We start from the raw sequence: 9,091 nt of genomic DNA, 5'->3' as shown, positions 1-9,091 counted from the left end.
CTCCTAGTAGTGATGGCAAACACACTGTCTACACCGCCTCCGCCATTCTTTGGATTTGGAATAGTGTCACTGAAGGCCTCCCTTTCTGGAGGGTGCGCTCTCTAGAAATATCTCTCATCCGTGACTCGAAGCTTCGAATAGCCGCCGTATTGAACCCACTTTGTCTCCGTCGGCCCCGTATAAAGTTCTCTCGACTTAGGCCCGATTTGCCGAATCTTCTCAAGCATTGTTTCAACCTTCGAACTACCTTGTTCGTTGACTGCCCTTTTGGTGGTATATAAGGATTGGAACTCTTGTTCCCAAAGTTGTTACTGTTGTTGTAGCTCCCTTGGTTCGCACCACCATAATTATGGTTGTAGTTCCCAGAGTTGTTATAAGCACCTTGACCTTGTTGAGGTCTCCACTGATTCTGACTCTGAAAACCACCCTGGTAATTCTGTCTCTGGTAACCCCCTTGAGAGTTATTCACATAATTAGCATCTTCAATCTGCATAGGGGGTCCTTCATGGAACGGACCATCTTGAACCTGGTACATCCCTTTTTGTAAGATCGCCTCTTCCTCACAAACATTTACCTTCTTGATCCGGGATTCATCGAACTTCTTCGTCGCAAGGAAATATTTGTTGCAAGTTCGCCAAGGTTTCTTTGAGTATCTTGATTCTCCTTCACTATATTCTGGATCATAGCACTGCCGAACGGTACCACATCAGAGTTGTTTGAGTGCCAAGCCTGATTATGAGTTGTCAGCTTGTTAAGTATGGTGGTCACCCGTCGATAAGACTTGTTCATAAAACAACCCTCAGCTGCATTATTTGCAACTGACTGCGACACTGGATCCAACCCTCGGTAGAACTTCTCCATTAATATGTTCTCCGGAAAACCATGATTTGGGCTCTTCTGCAAATAATCCTTGAATCGCTCCCATGCTTCATATAATTGTTCCCCCGTCGTCGCTTGAATTCATAAATCTTGTCCCGAATTTCAGCCTTCTTGCTGTGAGGGTACCATTTTGTGAGAAACGCAGCCCACCATCTCCGCCCATGTAGTGATCGAATTTACGGCGACTTTTCGAACCATGTTCTTGCCTCTCCGCCCAAGGAATATTTGAATAACCTCAACCGAATAGCATCTTGTGGAACATTGTTACGATGTGATTAGCACACACATCCACAAAATTCTGCAAATGACGTTGAGGGTCATTCTCGGTAGAGTTCCGAAAATACCCCTCAAGCTTCAATAACTGATATAGAGAGGAATCAATTTTCACCGACGCTGCTGCAACTCGAGGCTGAACAATAGCAGATGCATAATCCTCATCTGGAACAAGCTCAGCAAACACATTCTCATCATCTGACTCATCTGCCGGATTGATCAACCGATTCCCCGGTTACCGGACGTTGATTTTGCTGATTCGATTCATACTCACCGGTTTACACGAGTAGAAAACAAGGTGTGATGGAATAAGCAAAAGACTTCAATAAAGCAAACACTATTTAGTAATTTCAAAACCGTATTCCCCAAGTAACGCGCAAAATTTGATACGCTCAAATTACACCTATTAATGGTATAACGCGACGTTGTCAAATATAGTAACCCAACAAGGTTGGGGTCGAATCCCACAGGGAATAGGGTGTGAAAAGGTTACTAAATTCGTAGATTGCTATTTTTAGGTCTGATGTCTTAATCCGATGATTTTGGTAAAGATTGGGTTTTTAGTAACTGATTGCTAACTATTGATTTGATTGTGACTTTATGGTAAAAGAAGCTAAGGTTGTGTCCCCTTTAGATAGAGTGTATGATCATGGGTATTGATCTTGATATACTTCTAATGGATCATTATTTGAATGCACTTAATCTCTATATGAATCTATACTATTTTCCAATAGATAAAGATTATTTCTTTCTATGATTTTCCCAAATACAAGAAAGTGGTTATGAAGAATGATTAATCATGCCAAGGAAATTCTTCTTATTCCTAAGTGAATTTATTAAACAAAGTTTAATGCTTTGAGTTCTTGTTGTTTATTCTTTCCAACCCTAATTATTTTCCCAAATAAATCAAGGTTTGTGGCTTTAATCAATGTTTGCAACCATTAATTATGAATGAAGAATGAAGAATAAACAAACCCTAATAATCCATTATTTGTATATCAATCACAACCCAATCACAAAACACCCATCAATTGGGTTCACAACCCTAGTAAGGGAAATTAGCTATTCATGACAAAGAACAAGAAACAAGAAATTGAAGAGTTCATAATTGCTTACTTTGAATAAAAGAGGAATTGAGAATAATTGGATTGATGTTAGAACCTTCAAAAAAACTTGAGAGTATCTTATGTTCTAAGTCAAAAACTAATTATATCCGCACACCCTAATAAAACCCTACAATGAACTATTTATATGTTTGGAAAAATACACAAGTTACAGATTTTGCACTTCAGTCCCGTCATGATGAAATACGGTCCGTAAATCACTTTACGGACCGTAAAGTGTTCAGCCGGTCGTCTTCTAAATTCTCGTGGAATCTCAATCTTCTAAGATACGGACCGTAAAGTGGTTTACGGTCCGTAAACCTCCTCGTCGTCTTTCGGCCTTCCAAAAATCGACTTTCGCTAACCGCTTGATCGGTTAAATACGAAATGGAATACGGACCGTAAACTGAAATACGGTCCGTAAACTCAGCTCGTAAATCACCATCTTCCCAACTTGACTTTCTGTTTCTGAAGTCCTTTAATACGACCATGGAATACGGCCCGTATTGTAGAATACGGTCCGTAAACTGCATTTTACGACCTGTTCTTGCACTTCAACTGTGATCAAGTCAAATCTGTTCCTTTTCCTGAAAAACACTAGAAAGCACGTAAAATCACATAGACTCGCTTAAAAAACAAGTAAAACTTATAGCCAAAAAGCATCGATTGTGGCGTAAAATCACGCCACATCAAGCATCTCATTTGTTTCTACTACGTTTCCCTTACTCTATTTCAGCTCCCAACATTCACAACAATAATTACAATATAGAACCCAACATTCATCATTCTTATACGTTTAGCAAAATCCACCAATTTCCTCCAATTACTCACATTTATGGCTTTTGGCCCATCATCATAATTTTGCGTACTTCACACTCATTTCATGGTCTACACATCATTTATAACATATTCATAATCACATCATATCAACACTCATGATTTCCATCTAACCACTATTCAATAGTGACACTATTCATCTTCATAAGAACCCATTTTCCATGTTTTTGTACAATCTAAGAATCTTAGCTTTCCAACACCCTAAACAACATATAAAAGTCATGAAACATACCTTAGATGATGGTGAACAAGCCTTGAGTAAGAATACTCCTCCAACAACAAAACCCTAGCTTCTATCCTTTGGGGATTTCTTGAGAGAGATGACTTCTAGATGGGTTTCATCCACTTGGGTTCATGAATTTGATGTTGTTGATCCTTGATTCCCTTGGTTTTCTTGTGTTGGAAGAGTTTTGAAAAGGTTCTAGAGAGATATGGAGTCGTGTAGAGAGAAGGAAAAGTAATAAAAATGAAATGGGATCATTATTTTAAAACCACAAAATCTGGCCGACCTCCATTATACGGACCAACATACGGTCCGTACTATTTATACGGACCGTATGTACTTGGCGTACATTTGGTCCGGTGGCTGCTCCTCCTTTGGCCAACTATACGGCCAATTATACGGCTGGTATCATTTATACGGTCCGTAGATTGGACCGTATAATGCTCGATTCCGTTTTCATTCTCGTCGACTCGTTTGATCTCCGATCCTTATGGAACCTTCTTGGCACTTGTTTGACACTTCAATATCAATCTTAGGGACATCTTCCCACTTCTCTAAGGCATCCTTACGCCCTCGTTAACTCGTTGCTCAAAATTCTTGCCCGATACACCATGCGACTCGCTTTCCCTTAATAACTTTCTTTCCTCACCTCGCATTTCCTTGAAACTCGTAATTAGGGCCACTTACATCCTTTCTTGCTCGATCAACATTGCATACGTTATGAACTTCTCTCGCCTACTCACTGTACATGTACGGAAAATTTTCTAAGGCGTAACAGTATCAAGGGTTTTAGTGATATTAAGTGAAGAGAAGGTAATTGTGGAAGTGTTAAGTTGATGAAGGGAAATGTAGTGATATATATATATATATGTGTGTTATATTAATGAGAAGCATTGTAAGCTTACAAAGTTATTGCTATTTATTGCAGATTTGAGGATGGTTAGTAAGCAAAGTAAATAATCTAATTCATACAAGTACATTCGAGAGGTAATTATTGGGTATACTTCCAGGTATGTTAAGGTCATTCTTTCCTTCTTTGGGCTTGTCTTATCCATGATTCTTATGTATATATATTATTCTTATGCCTTACGAGTAATCTTGTTTCGGGTACATTCTTATGTACCGACTCCCGGCATTTACATTCATTATATATTATGTATATTGGGAAGGCGTTATATACGCCTCGCATATATACGAATATTAGATATACGTAAAGTATGAGTGGATATATGCATTATATACGCAGACCTCTAGATCTAGCAATATGATATGACAAGCACGCTCCATTTGATCATCGGGCAGATATACGCACTATATAGATTTTTTGGTTGATAGGTATGAGCCCCCGCGGGCATTTTGGATGTGAATGCATACAAGTATGACGGGGTTCCTTATCCATCTTTTATATATATATTATTCACCTTTTATTCTAGTAGAGGTCGTTCGAGGATGAGACGGACGGTGTAGCCTTCTCGGCTTCTATTCTTTTATGTACCCTTTTGGATGTGAATGCATATGGGTATGACGGGGCCCTGTCCCATCTTTTCTACACCTTTTATTCTAGTAGAGGCTTAGCATTCTTTTATGTCTTCCGCATGTCGTGTATATATATGCAGATTGTACAGAGTTCTGATGTCTCTCTCTTATGAGATCAGTTTATGCCATTTATGGGCTTTGATGTTCAATATGTTCCATATACGTGTTTAGGGGTGTTTGGTTGCTAGAGGTCAGACTCCCGTCACGGCTCATCGGTTTGGGTCGCGACACTCCTCCACCTACCTCGTCCTGCTAGTGTCTGAGAAATTTGCCCTGAAGGGCGCACCACAGAAGAAGAACCAGCCACAGACCCTATAGGCTGAACCATACCCCCACTCTCTCTCATCGGACACTGCCGCATCCTATGACTTGGCTGGCCACAAGCATAACAAACATCTGAGCCCAGCCAACACTGATCGATATGTAACTTGCCACATTAGGCACACCGCAGCAAAGGGGGACTCGTTCCGACTCCGGTCCGTACCGAGAGCCCGATGCTCGGAACTCTGGCCCGCTCCGGAATAAGAAGGCCGGTCAAACCTCGGACCTGAAAATCACGGAGGTGCACTCCCTGCTGAATGGAACGAATATCGGGTATACTGTGGCCTCTGTCCTCCCCTAGACTCACCCCCGATCTCCAAAGATCTGGGCCTCTTACCATGGCCCCGGTCACGGTCATGATCTGTCCTCCTCTAACGCTTGCGATCTTCCAGATTCTGTGAATATACCTGTATACGGGAGATATCCATGCCTGGCTGTAGTGTAGCAGTCATACAAGCATCTATCAAATGTGGCCCTAGACCAGCCATAAAACGATAAACTTTGTTCTCCATCTCAGCCACCATGGCTTGAGCATATGTGGTCATAGAATAACAATACACGCAATACTCCTGGACACTCATGCTTCGCTGATCAATATGTAGAAACCTGTCTGCTCGGGCCCGTCGGACCTCTGGAGGTAAATAATGGCGAATAAAAGCATCTGAGAGCTCTCGCCATACAGCTGGAGGGGCATTCTCTCCCCTAGATAACTCCCAAGTCTGATACCACTTTACTGCAGTATCATGAAGCCTATACGAAGCCAAGTCCACAGACTCAACCTCATCCACGTGCATAACCCTCAAGGTCCTCTGCATACCATCAATGAAATCCTGAGGTTCTATATTTTGCTTTACCACAGAAAACTTGGGAGGACCTAACCCAAGGAAGGTCTTAACCGTCGAACTACCAGTCCTATCTTCCTGGTCTGCACCAACTCCCTCCCGCTGAGCCTGGGCGGCTACTAATCTGGTCAATAACTGTATAGCACCCCGCACATCCTGTCCCGGTGCATCCGACTAAGGAACTTGGGCAGGTGCTGGAGGTGGGGTACTCGATGTCTCAGACGGCCCCTCACTCTGAATCTTATTCTGGGCCCTCGGAGCTTGCCGAGTGTGGCTAGTGGCCTCACCTGTCACTCTCTTGCCGTTCTGGGCAGCTGTAGCTTTCTTGCGGGGCATCGCTGAAATCAGAACAATTCATTAGAAGCGAACGCTTAACACAGGGCTCTATCGCACCATCTAGGAGAGAAAGAATGACATCATCCTAAATGTCCTGTAGCCTCCTGTTTATAAGTGTGGTGCACAACACGCTCATAAATAAGACTCTACTAGACACGTTCTGTAGACAACCCTAAGACGTAACTGCTCTGATACCGCTGTTGTCACGACCCAAACCGATGAGTCGTGACGAGTGTCTGACCTCTAGCAACCAAACACCCCTAAATACATATCTGAACCATACTGAACATCATGGGCCCGTAATTGCATAAACTAATCTCATAAAAGGGAAACATCAAGACTCTATACAATCTGTATATACGCATACATACTGAAGAACAGTGCAGGCCAGCTAGGTCGCTATATATATTGTACACAAAAGAATAGGAGCCGACAAGGCTACATCATCTGACTAATACATACAACTGTCTACAGACCTCTACTGGAATGAAAGCAGTAAAAAGGACGGGACAGGGCCCCATCATACCCATACGCATGTACATCCAAAAAGTCTAGCATACGAAAATAAACAGCAACTCCGGATTAATGGAGCGCACAGACCACTGCTGGATAGAAGTCCTACTAAGCTGGACCACCTGTCGGTCTACCTGAAACTGCGGGCATGAACGTAGCCCCCCCAGCAACGGGGAGTCAGTACGGATAATGTACTGAGTATGGAAGGCATAAGAACAATCATGTACATATAAGAATCATGAATAGGATCTGAACTCATAAGCTGAAATAACTATCTGTATGTATTTGTATGAACTAGTATCTGTATGTATCTGCATAAACCTGTATAACTGACTATGCCTCTGTGGGCGAACAATATGCATGCTCTTAATGATAATCATGTTCATATACATAAATATAGGTCATAGTGCTGAGGAGCGTTCAGCCCGATCCATATCCCATATAACAGTAAAGCCGAGGAACGTACGGCCTGATCCATATATCATATAATAGTAATGCTGTGAAACGTACAGCCCGATCCATATATCATATAATAGTAATACCGAGAAAAATACTGCCTGATCCATATATCATCATCAAGGTGCACCAGCTGATCAGGTGGTAATGCGTATATAACGCCTACCCATTTTCCATACCCCATATACATATAACACTTGGGTATATAACGCCTTTTGGTCATGGGTCAATATACATACATATATATATATATATATATATATATATATATATATATATATATATATATATATATATATATATATATATATATATATATATGAATGTAATGCATGAATAACTGTATACATAAAGCTAGACCCATGAACAGAAGGAGCAATCATAAATGAGGTACATGAACATCAAAGACTGTGGTACTCCCTAGGCTTCTAAGAGTGGAGTAATATGGAAGCTCGCTTACTTGTTTGTTGGTTAATATCGTAAGATCATGCCGAAAGAAGGAAAGGACAGCCTTACATACCTCGACGTATATCAAATCGCCCAACTTCTACCTCTTAAACTTGTAAATTTACAATTAAGCTAACGTAGGCCTTAATTAGACTACTTACCTCGCTTACTAACCATCCTCAAATACATATAAAGCTTAACGAATTGTAGATAATATTTTCTTTGTAAGCTCAACAACTCTTCAACTTCACAATTGATCCAACATCAACCACAATAGCAAAGACAACACTTATATATATAATATATACCTATAATTTTCGTTTTTTGAGTGTCAAATTTATAAGCCCAAAAAATTAATTGGGTTTGTTTGGCTAACTTATCTTAAAAAAAACCTCCAAAAAATAAGTTGGACTACACCAACTTATTTTTTACCTTGCCCTTCATCCAAACATACTCAAATTTATCCCCAATTATCTCTTAAAATAACCTCAAATCACTACCGCTTCATTTACTTAAAAATCACTAAAAATCTTGGTAATCAACTTAAATATAAGGGTAGAAATTATTTACATACCTTGAGGGGTCTAAGATCCCAAGAATCACTTCAACTCTAACTCCCTACGCTTCACAACCTTGAAGAAACCCTAGAAGCAACCTTCTTCTTCACAAGCTCGAATTTTTACGGGGCTCGGATCCTACCAAATCTCCATTATTATGATAGGATATATTGGGAAGTGAAAACATTAGGGTTTTTCTAATTTGGAATAGAGGAAAATGACAAATAAGGTCGTGGCTCCTATATTTATACTTGGAATAAAAAGGCTACAGCAGTCAGGTTCAATGAGCGGGTTGCTCTGTCGACCTGTGCCTGCAGATGCAAGGCTGTGAAACCCTATCGATGCCGCACATCAATGGTCCGTCGACCATGTCGACCACCCGTCGACGATGACTGGTGTCTGCAGATTTTCTCAGATTCAGTTAGGATCTCGTGGATTCGATTCGCTCAACTTCTAATCCTGAAAATTTCCAGAAATACCTACTGGTACCCTTGTACATGGGGCAAGACACTATCTACCTCCAAACTCGGGCTCGGGTCTCTATTTTAAAGGCATACCCGACTAGGAAACCATAGGTTCCACTACAATAAAAATGAGAGGTGTAACATTGGATTTGCTATCTGCCAGTTGCATTGGAAAGAAAACTCTCTGAACTTGAATTTATATAGGTTAATCATTCCATAACTCATCAGATGCTAGAAGATATATCTTCCCAAAGTTGTACCAAAAATCCTATCCAGAACTGTGCCAAATTTTCCCAAAGTTTTG

General features: G+C 40.8%; 1 non-coding gene across 1 annotated transcript; it reads left to right on the top strand.

The window, feature by feature from the left end:
• Positions 1-877: 877 nt before the first annotated feature.
• Positions 878-982, top strand: LOC132069058 (small nucleolar RNA R71). The gene has a single exon (XR_009417627.1). It is a non-coding gene; the product is annotated as a small nucleolar RNA R71 (small nucleolar RNA).
• Positions 983-9,091: the final 8,109 nt, after the last annotated feature.

This window comes from Lycium ferocissimum, chromosome 8 (genome assembly GCF_029784015.1).
Source record: "Lycium ferocissimum isolate CSIRO_LF1 chromosome 8, AGI_CSIRO_Lferr_CH_V1, whole genome shotgun sequence".
In the NCBI taxonomy this organism is placed as follows: domain Eukaryota; kingdom Viridiplantae; phylum Streptophyta; class Magnoliopsida; order Solanales; family Solanaceae; genus Lycium; species Lycium ferocissimum.
The sequence above is the reverse complement of the archived record's forward strand: the minus strand, read 5'-3'. Positions and strand labels throughout refer to the sequence as shown.